This window comes from Octopus bimaculoides, chromosome 4, assembly GCF_046866305.1.
Source record: "Octopus bimaculoides isolate indiv1 chromosome 4, ASM4686630v1, whole genome shotgun sequence".
NCBI classification, from domain to species: Eukaryota; Metazoa; Mollusca; class Cephalopoda; order Octopoda; family Octopodidae; genus Octopus; species Octopus bimaculoides.
Window position 1 is genome coordinate 42,762,554 of NC_142931.1, and position 12,100 is coordinate 42,774,653.

The window sequence follows — 12,100 nt, forward strand, 5'->3', positions numbered from 1 at the left end:
CTACATATGTTTCAAAAATTATATGCACACTACTCCAAAGAAGTAAGAGATTCTGGAATATACATATAATTTTATCGTCAGGGAACCATGTAACAAATGCAAGACTTGTGCTGAATGATAAGGATACGTACGAGGAATAACACTATATAGCTAAGTAAAATGACCGTTAGAAACAAGAACGCTAGTTTACAGGGAGCTGTTTAGGGAGAGAGGCTATGAACGCTATACTAAGAGTTTAAATTAAAAGAAGACATAATGAACCGCAGAAATTTCTTAAAGTTGATAATAATGGTAATTGGAAGGAGAAAAGGAGAGAATCCAATGAATTTGTGGAAAGAGTAAATTTTTTTAATATACGATTAATTATGTAAATAAACGTTTATAAGGAAGGAAAATTAAAGATGGATTGTAAATATAACCGTTAATGTTGTATCATATTACGTTCTAAATAACTGGTACAAAATTATAAAGCAATGAAATAATAATAAACATACGATAACAAAATCGATAGTATATACTTAAAAAATACTTAAAGCTCTATGAATATAACTTAACGAGGGTTAAACTTGCTAGCAGCCAAATCTTCTTCAAATCAAACTCTACCATCATTTAGAAAATGTGTTACTGAATACTAGCGAAAAATTGTTACAAACACAGGTATGCACAGCGTAATTTATTATATAAACAATATATGCGTATAAATTACCATTTTTCTGTAATTTTGTCTGCTTCAAAAGAAAACAAACCAAAAAACCGGATGAAATATGTCAACAGGGAATAACATTTTTCTCACCGGCAAAAAATTATTGTTTACAAAACAGCAGTAACTGTATTCAGCTGAATAGACGTCAGTGATTGGTTGAAATTACAGAAATACGACAACTTTAACACAAAATAACTTGCGATGTACAATTTTTTGTTAAGAAGGCTAAGAGAAAAAAGTTGTTTTATATGACACATTCTACCAGTGTCCCAAGTTTGAAAGTGTTTTGTTAAGAAAACAAGTGTTGCCTGTCAAACCAAAAAGATCCCAATGCTCTTCTTCAGAAACAGGAGACAGAGAAAAGGAAGACGGAGGGAAAAAAATCGCCAACGATTCGCATGTTTTTACATTTTGAAATGACCGGAAGAGAATGGGTGAAAAAAAAGTTCTTTCTAAGACAGGAGAGTGTATGAGACGGAAGTATATGTGTGTATGTGCATATGCATGCGTGCTAGTCTGTGTGTATGTGTGTGTTGTATGTGTGGTGTTGGCTGTTTATATGTGTATGTGTGAGTGAACTTTGTGTCTCATAATGTTGTAGGAAGAGTTCAGCAGCATGGTAACAAGAGTGGTGGTCCTTTGTGTAGTTGTGTGTCTCTTCACATGTGTGTAGAAGAATTGTCAATAGAAGGGTGTTTGACTGGCAGTTTGATATATGTGTGTGCAAAGATTTATATGTTGTGCGTGTGTCTTGTGTGGTGTGCGTGCGTCTCTGTGGGTGAGTGTGTATGCGTACGTGTGTGTATGTGTGTGTGCGTGAAGTTGTGTGTGTGGAGTTATATATGCGTTCCTGTGTGTGTGTGCGTATATGAGCGTGTGTGTATGTGCATGTGTGTATACCCATGTATGTGTGATTGTGTGCGTGTATGTATGAGTGCGTGTTGTGTGTGTGATATATGTGTACGTTCATGTACGTGTGCGTGTGTTTGTATGTGTGTGTATATGTGTGTGTGTGTGTGTGGTGCGTGTCTATATGTGTGTGTGGAGGTATATGTGTGTTCCTGTGCGTGTGTGTATGTGCGTTTAGTTGTGTGCACGTATGTGCGTGTATGTTGTGCACGTGTGTATGTACGTGTGTGTATGTGTGTATGCGTGGGGTTGTGTGTGTTAGGTATGTGTGCATTCCTGTGCATGTGTGTGCCTGCAGGTGTGTGTGCGAGTGCGTAGGTGCGTGTACGTGTGTGTATATGTGGGTGCGTGTGTGTCTGTGTGTGTGTGCATATATATGTGTGTGTACATGTATGCGCGTGTTGTGTGTGTATGCATGCGTGTGCATGAATGTGTGCGTGTGTGTGTATGAGCGTGTGTATATATGAGTGTGTGCATGGGTTGGGTATGGAGGTATACGTGCGTTCCTGTGTGCGTGCGTGTGTGTATGTGCGCGTGTATGCGTGTGAATGTGTGTGTGTATGCGTATGTGTATGTGCGTGTGTATGCGTGTGTGTATGTCTGTGCGTGCATGTATGTGTGTGCATGTATGTGTGTTGTGTGTATATGTGTGGTGTGTGTGTGGGAGGTACATGTGAGGTATATATGCGTTCATGTCTGTGCGCGTACGTGTATGTCTACGTGTGTGTGTATATGTACGGGTGTGTATGTATGTGCGCGTTTATACAGAAATAAAATGAAATATAATAAAATAAGAACGATAAAAAGGGGGAAGGGTACAAGAAGAAAAAATAAAAAATGAATAAAATATACAAAGATAAAATACAAAGTAAAAAATAAAAAAATTAAAAATTAAAAATTAAAAAAATTGAAAAATTATTATTAAAGGAATAAAATAGAAATTAAAACAATTATAAAATTCGCTAGATATATAAGTCAAATTCTTTGAAACTATAATCACCTATTGATCTAGAAAAATGAGAGTAAATAGTTCTAGTCATTTAGTTTGTGGTTCTACCTATGCTACTATCTCATGCTTCCTTTCATTTGGAGATTATTGCTTTATTAGAACATTTAAGATGTAGCAAATACTTCTTAGATGTCTGGGTATATTTATTTCACTAACTTTTGATTCCGTATTTAATTCACGGTAGACTCGATAACAGATCGAATTCTGGTGTGATACATTTTTTATTATTCTCTTCAGAAAATGTCTAAAGAGAAAAACATTCTCATTCATATCCTCATATGGTTTGAAAGTTACCATATATATTTTCATATCTGAGTCACTGAAAATATGCGATTATGATTTTTAAGTTTGAAAACCGCCCAAATTAGTGTGCTTAAAATCTTTAATCAAATTATTTATAATTATTGAGTAAACCGGGTTCATTTCAAATTATATAATTACAGCGAGATTAAATTCCTACAGAGCAAAAATTGATAAATTCCCATGAAAACTATATCACGAGAGAAAATACTCCAAGGAAAAAACAAAAACAAACCGACGGAATGCTGAGCAAGTCTTTTTATTTTTAAAATTTTAGTGGATTACATTTAAATGTCGGAGGAAACACGCCAAGGTCATGAAGTGAGAACTTCCAAATCTAGTGTATTTCTTAGACAGGATGTATACCACTGTGACTGCTGTGGTCATTTCTTACGAAGTCGGGCAAGTGAAAATCCACGGCTGCAGAAAAACTTTCAGTAACAGTTAATTTCACAATGAAAATTCATTTTGGTTCTAAATTTAGTTCGTCTAAAATATATCAGAAGCGGTCAATTAGTTACTCTCCCGTCACCTCGCGTAAATTTCTGGAAAACAAGCAGCCAAAGTACTGCACGTGTTCTATGAATGACCTTGAAATTTTTCTCACTCAAAAGGGTAATAAAATGGAGCACTATCAGATATGGAAGATCAGAATCTCGGAATTGAATTCAGTTCTTTCTCAGAATCAAAACTGTTCTTGGAATTACTTCACCTGTCTTCTGTTGCCGAGCTTCGGCAATTTTCCACATCAGTCACTGTTTGGAGTAGAGAGAAAAAAAGAAGAAAAGAAAAACAGCGGAAATAAGATAAATTTTTATTACTGAAATTCTTAACTCTTAATGACAACACGAAAAACTGGAAGTTAAACATTATGCTTAGTGAAATGGGCTAGGAGTAAAAAAAGATATAAAGATGCTGGGTAGGGAAGCTCTTGTGCCAAATAGTGTACAAAATCAGGATGTTTAAGTAGTGCGATAAATTCAAAAACACTCTATAAAAATATAAATACATGGATGTGGGCTACGTGTCTCCAGATACTGAGTAGTTTGGTATGCGAAACGAAGTCCCCCAATAAAGCAATCAAAATTAGTATTTCGAGTTTTCTAAATATCAATCGTGTGAATGTGCCAAACATACAAATGACACCGAAGCGAATTAATGGTTTCAGCTCAATATATTAGGGATATTTGTCATCAGATCACTTAATTGATTATTTAGAAATTCCCTTATAAGAGGACAGGTTTTTTTGCTGGTCCATCTAAAATTTTAACAGTATTCAATGTTAATAATAGCTGATAGACATAAGTTGATTCCTTCATCAAGTGATTGTTTATACTCCTACGAATATCTGGTGGTAAAATTCAGATGAAGCCGTTTTCACAAACTTTTTACTCGATGAAACTGCGTTTTCCGGAAGACGTTTATTGCCTTACAACAGTAGAAATAGTATTGCAGACGATTCTAAAAGCAGATGTCCAGCTTACAATTTACAACCGAGAAGCATGACAATTAATGCATTAGTAGGAGACCTGTTGCATTCTCGATATTAATCTATTTTCAAACCAAATATGAAGGTGAAACGAAAAAACAAAAACGTAGATTAGTTGATTATTGATTCAAATATAAGGTCACCCCATAAGTAATGTCCGAATTTTAAACAAGGGAAAAAAGAGCTCAAATCTTACATTTTAATGAAACTTAATCGTCAATATAGTTTCCATGATTATCTATGACATCTTTCCATCTACTCGTAAGCTTTTTAATCCCATTAATGAAAAACTCGATTTCGAAGAGGAGAACTCTGAAAGGTCAGTTTCGACTTCCTCAGTTGTGTCGAGAGTTAATCAATCCAAAAGATTCTGTAAGCTACGAAAGAAATGGTAATCTGAAAGAGCAAGGTCTGGGGGAATAAGGCAGATGAGCAAGTTTCTCCCAGCCAAGTTCCTTGATCTTCTGTGACGTGATCTTTGCAGTGTGGGGGTCTTGCATTGTTCTGATGAAACACCACTCCCTTTCGATTCATTAAAGCAGACATTTTTTTCTTCAAAGCAGCATTCAGACTCCTTAATTGCTGACAGCAGATTTGAGCATTGATTGTTGTCATAGTTGGTAGCAACTGGAAGTGGATGACTCCTTTGCAATCCTATCAAACAGAGAGAAGAACCTTCTTGGCATGGAGTTCCCATTTCGGTTGTGGTTGGGCTGTTTTCCCTTCACCAAGCCAATGTCTATGACGCTTAACATTTGGAAAAAGACCCATTTTTTTATCACCGGCCACTAGTCTGTCCAAAAAGGGTGAGATGAGTTCATGAGAACAAAGAGGAAAGCAGATGTCCACTCGAGATTTGCGGTTGGCTTCAGACAAATCATGAGGCACCCATTTTCCGTATTTGAGGATCTTTTCAAGCTGTTGAAGATGGCGGTGAACAAAGCTTACTTGCCAATTCTTCAACTGAAACTGCATGATCGTTTTCAAGTTCTGCCGAAAGCAGCTGGTCATCGAACTCAATTGGGTGTCCTGCTCGGAGCTCATCTTCACGGCTGAAATCTCCATTTCTGAAATTTACAAACCATTTTCTGCAAGTTCTTTCATTAAGGCATTCTCCTCCATAAGCTGAGTGAATATTTCAAGTCGGTTCAGCTGCAAAGTTCCCTGCAAAGTTCCTTTTATGTGCCTCAAATGCTCCTTAGACACTTCCGTGTTTGAAGAGATATACTCTCTTTTACTCTCTTTTACTCGTTTCAGTCATTTGACTGCGGCCATGCTGGAGCACCGCCTTTAGTCGAGCAAATCGACTTCAGGACTTATTCTTTGTAAGCCTAGTACGTATTCTATCAGTCTCTTTTGCCGAACCGCTAAGTTACGGGGACGTGAACACACCAGTATCGGTTGTCAAGCGATGTTGGGGGGGGGGGGACAAACACAGACACACAAACACACACTCACATATATATACGCATACATATATACGACGGGCTTCTTTCAGTTTCCGTCTACCAAATCCACTCACAAGGCTTTGGTCGACTCGAGGCTATAGGAGAAGACTTGCCCAAAGTGCCACGCAGTGGCACTTTAGTTAGTGAAATTTCAATTAGATTATCCTGCAAAATGAAATTCAATTAGTTTAAATATATCCAAAAACATAAATATTACTTGATGCCATTAGACATCCTAAAATATTGTTAAAGCGTTTAAAAATTGAAAATATAGAAGTCTGGGCATTACGTATGGGATGGCCTAATATGTACAATTTGAAGCTGCTGACTACGTTCATTCGCATTCTAAATTAACTATTGGACTGACAGATGAGAATAGATTTCATTGATTTGTGTCAACAATCAATTGATATGGCTAGTTTCGGTCTCCTTTTTAAGTTTAGGATCATAAAGTTGAAAACGATGTTTAACATCGCTTTGTCTTAGTTATGTTCTTTGTCGTATGAATATAACTTTTAAGAAACATTCTGTTTGTCGTGGAGGCCAAGGCCATACAACAACAAATGCCTCAGAAATAGAATTAGTAGAGAAAATTAGGAATTTGGATTAGTCAAGCCAAGTAGAAATAATGAAAACAAGGAAAATCTCAGTTTAAAATAATTTGAGGGAACTCTTTCCAAAAAGGTATAGGAAAGAGAACAAATATTAGTTTTTGTAGACTGAAGAAAAGGATAACTGTGAGCTAATATTCTTAATTGTTGACAATAGTAGTAATGAAAAGTAAGTCATTAATATAAAGAGTATTGGAACTACAGCGGATTAGAAAATTTACTGAGTAGATTGTTAAAGTGCAATTCGCCAATAATTGTTTCGCATCGCATTTGGCTAACCTAGTGAGGTCGAGGTTAAACAATGCATTTGAATTGAGTGCATTATCAACCAGAATTTCCGTGGTTGATGTGTCTTAGATGCTATGGTGAAGGACAAGTAGGTAAATTCTATGAAAATAGATGCGATGAACAAGAGAAAGCTGAATTCAGAAATAAAAAGAAATCGAAAATGATCGGGTAAATATAAGGTCAGGCAGGATTACACAAGTCGGTGGCTCGAGAGTCGGTAAATACAAAAGAGATAGAGCCGCCCTTGACAGGTCGAGCGTGTCATTCAAAATAGATTAGACTATCCACTGAGTAGATGTCATTATGCATTGAAGTGATCCAATGCCTGAAAATGAGCATCACGAGCCTTATCCCTGACAGCGCAACCGTCGTTATCGAAACACCAACACCTAATTTACTTTTAAGTTCCAGTTGCTGGTTTACAGATAGAGCCACATGCTTCTTCTTACGACTATTATGAAGTAATGAAGTAAAAAAAAAAAATACAAGTTACTTAATTACTGAACTGCTGGGTCACGCAAGTTATGCTTGTGTTAATTATTGTAGTTGTTACATCGTACATTGTGCTACCATGTTACTAGTCTAGCATGCATATTACTCAAAACTAGACCCACAAACATTAGACTACTTCAACCAGCCTTAATCTTTGTTTCTGATTTCGTATTATTAAATTTCAAAACAAATTATGAACAGATTATATGCCGACAGAGCAAGAACAGAATTAAGATACAAAAAATCAGTTTCAGTAAATTAAGTTATACATACAACTACAAAAACGTAGTGTGTATTAGTTACAAAGCTAGTTCATTCAGAATGTATACCTCTACAATGATGCACAAAGATGGCGGCAAAAATTAACCCTGACAGTCTATCTCTTCATTCAAATTTCGTCCGGTTTAACTGACATCCTGCTCAACGGAATACGATTCAAGAGGGCTTCACTGTATAACCCCTCAACACACACACACACACTCCGGAATTATTCTCAGTAGACGGTTCACTGCTGTGTTCGTGCAAGAAATAAACTACGGGGAATTTTAGTCAATCGTAAGCCACACATTCATACTTGTTTCCATAATAACAAACCAAGCATGTGTCGACAAATATTTTCCACTCATTGAGGTTGTGGTGAGATGCATTAAAAATAACAGCCAAATAGGCCTCAAATCACGCACCAAATTATTTTTTTGTTTTATTTTTGGATAATCGAATGAATTCCCGTGTGTAGAGTACAAATTCGCAAAATTTTCTGAAAATTCCAAAAAATGAAAAGTTATGTGGGGTTATATGGCGTGCTTAAAGCAGAATTTGATTTGTTGCAATTGACAACACGTGCTGTCGCGCACAAAATAACAGCTTCCAAATCCTGTTTTCTGACTGGGTAAAAATGATCAAACTTTAAACCTCTATAGCTTTTTAAAAATCTTTTTGTGAGACTGAGTTTGGAAAACTACATCAATATAACAAATTTCAAAATTTCAATAAACTTTAAATTTTCGAAAATTGGCAACAAAACTGAAAAGATCCCAACTGACGGACTTTGGGGTTGAAGTTTTAGTAATTTTCAGAATATTATCTCGCAAATGTAATGAAATAACGATTTTTATTTGTGCAAAGCAATTTTAACATAAGGTTCAAAGATTATGAAAAAAATGTCTACTTACGACAATAATATAGTGACTTATAATAAACTGAAACCAACGGGTACTTGAAAATGGAAACTTTGTTGACATACATACATATAAATATATATATCATTTAATGCATACTGTATTGAAAATAAGGGCTACTAATAGCTTCTTGCCATAGAGACATTGAGATTAAACAGATTATATAACGTGCCTTGTTATATACAATCTTCAGGATCATGGCACATGGTTAGTTGTTTGTATTCGGTGGTGTAGGTATATTCTTAATAAATTAGTCCATGTAGTATAAATCCATAATTGTGTGTAAATTAGTAGAACCCTTAAAACCCTTAACGTAGCTATAACACCAAACGTATGGATTTTACACATACACACACACACACACACACACACACACACACACATATATATATATATACACACACACATATATATATACACACACACACACACACACACATACACACACAACAGTCTTATTCTATTTTCTCTAATTTTTCGGCTCACTTTCATCCTGTTTCACATTAAGATATTGTTAGTACATTTTGTAAAACTGAATGTATACCTTAATCATACTGTTTAATTATTCGTTAGCAATTCATTCTTAAACTCTAGACATTAAGCCTTGTTGATTAATACTATTCCGTTTCACACACACACACAAAAAAAAAGAAAAACAACAAAAATAACCCCAAGTATTTTCAGAATGGATACAGAGTTGGGGTTGTAAAAAATATGAATGGAAGAAGAAATTAGAAACCTAAACAAGTACCATAACATAATATATTGTATATGTGTGTACGTATGTGTTTGTGTGTATGTATGCGTTTGTGTGTATGTATGTGTTTGTATGTATATGTATGTTTGTGTGTACGTGTGTGTTTGTGTGTATATGTATATGTTTGTATGTATGTGTTTGTGTAAGCCCCATAATCCACTGATTCTTTGGAATACAACTGGAACATAAGACTTCGTCATTACATACGTCATTGCTTTCTTTGTTTCAAACATACTTAATCCCTTGCTTATTAAATGGATATTGGTTATTAAGATGTTGGCCTTGAAGTTGGTTTTGTTTTCTATGTGATGTGTTTTAATCGAGCCCAATTTAAACCTTAAATGAAGTGTGCTACGGCTTACCCATGATCATATAGGATGAAAGGCTGGGAAACAATTCTATCACGAAATAAAAACGCTTTATCTTACAAACATAGAAAACTTCCAAGAACGACGTCAGTTATACAGTATCCTCATGTATAATAATTTTGGAGTATATTTCGTAAGAGAGTTTTTTTTACAGATAATATTTGAATGGCTAAGTAACGAAGTGGACATAATTTGTTTGGTAAAGAGTAAGATCTGTAAAACGGTTTGCCAGGAAGAAGAGACTCTAATGTTTAGAACTGTACAATTCATTGGGAGAGATGAATTTTGGTAGCAACAAATGAATAGATTGAGAGAGAGAGAGAGAGAGAGAGAGAGAGAGAGAGAGAGAGAGAGAGAGAGAGAGAGAGAGAGAGAGAGAGAGAGAGAGAGAACTGAAGAACACTGGAAGGAAAAAAGGGAAAGATAAGAATAAGTAAGGGTGAGCGGGGAACTGACAATTTTTTATTAGCAGTCTGACACTCTATAGACGAGACTGATAACCTTTCTCAAAATAAACAACAATGAAATGTTAATTTAAAATTCATAAATGACTTGCGGCAGAGAGGGTATAAAACAAAGTTTAGTAAGTGAATAAAAAAAAAAATTACATGAATTATAGATAGGAAAGAGAAGGACAGTTCCTGTAATTATAAGCAAATTTACAAAACAAACTTTGAAATTCTGTTATTAAACTTTGATATAATCCGACGTAGTGTTTGATTATTTTTGAGAAATTAGAAACCGCAAAAGTAACTTTAATGCTTTGTTTATTTTATTTGTAATATGCGTGTTCTGTGACTGAGTCCAATTTTAGCCACTTGAGATGTTTTGAATGTAGCTACACATTTCATATCACTGGCACCTTGCCTACTTCCTATAATAGTAAAAGCTTATTTTCATGAATGTACTCTATATTTTCCAAATTACCTTCCTAAGATATGAAACACTCAAGTCAAATCCTTTGTTTTTTTTTTTTTTTGTTTTTTTTTAGTGAATGAGACTAACACGAAATCTCTACTGTTTGGCGAGCTGGCAGAATCGTTAACATTTCTTCTGGTTTTATGTCCTGAGTTCAAATGCCACCGAGGGCGACTTTGCCCTTCCTCCTTTCGGAGTAGATAAAATAAATAGCAGTTAAGCACAGGAATCAACTAGACCCTTGCCCACCAAATTTCAGACCTTGTGCTTATAACAGAAAGGATATTTTAGGAGTACAGTAAGGCGTTAAGCCGGCAAAATCGTTTACGCTTCTGACAAAACGCCTTGTGACATTTTTTCTGATTTTACGATCTGAGTTCAAACTCTGCTGGGGTCAGTTCTGCCATTCATCCCTCCATGGTCGATAAAATATGTACCAGTCAAAAACTATGGTCAATTTAATCGACTGACTTCATCCACTAAAAATTTCTGGCCTTGTGCCAACATTAGAAAGAAAATCTTGGGGATATAATTGAATAGTCTTGGGTAAATAGATTTATTTTCAAATAAGACCGTTGTGAATGTACACAGTAAGTATTACCAAAATTTCCTTGTTATTTGTTTAGAGACATGCTGAGTTAATAGAATCTCAGACTAGTAATCGAGGATCATTAATTCACCTTTACTTATTCTTTCCTTTCTTTATTCATTCTACTTTGTGACCTTATTCGAAGCTATTTTCCAGCGATCCACGCTAGATACATTTTTGGTACATATTGACGCTGTCTGAAAATCACTTAAGGTAGACATGCCACAGAAATGTTCCATCTTTCATAGAATGCTCCATGCTAACACATCTGGTCTTCCTGATTCCTTTCTATTAGTCCAGACATTACGACTTAATAATCAAATAACTTTTGCGGAACATTTGCTTGATAAATTTGATGAATTTCAACAGTAAGTTCTGTTGTCTGTTAATCCATTTCCGTTGAGTCCGGTTACATTAACCGACATGGAGACGTTAACTTCTTGTCAATTTTCCAAGTTATTTACCCTGATACAAATATATTTGTTTTTATAGACTAAATTTCGCTTTACGCTATCGGATTTAATGCTTTACTACCGAGTGTCATGCAACATAATCTTCGAACAAAATAATGAAAGAAACCCTAAAAAACATCAATAATCTTTATAACACAAGCGTACTCTATTCTAAAATCAGTTATGCGTGCATTCAAAATAAATATGTAACCTAAGAATAGTTATCAAATGCACGATTACTTTGCATCAACAGTTTTACGTAGTACAAAATGGAGAGCATTCTATTGTTTAACACATGTTTAAATCGAGAATGATTGCTGCTCAAATGTATTTTGAAGAGAATTTCGTGTAAAGCTTTGTAAATAAATAAATAAATAAAAATAAAAATAATAATAATAATAATAATAATAATAATAATAATAATAATAATAATAATAATAATAATAATAATAATAATAGCTTTCATTTAACAAATGACTTGGGTTCCGGGTTTTAGCTTAAAGATGAATATTATGGTACTGTAAGTTTCACCCGTTTTTTTTTTCTTTTTTCTTTTTGGCTTCCCAGTTCTCTACCAGCAACAATGCTA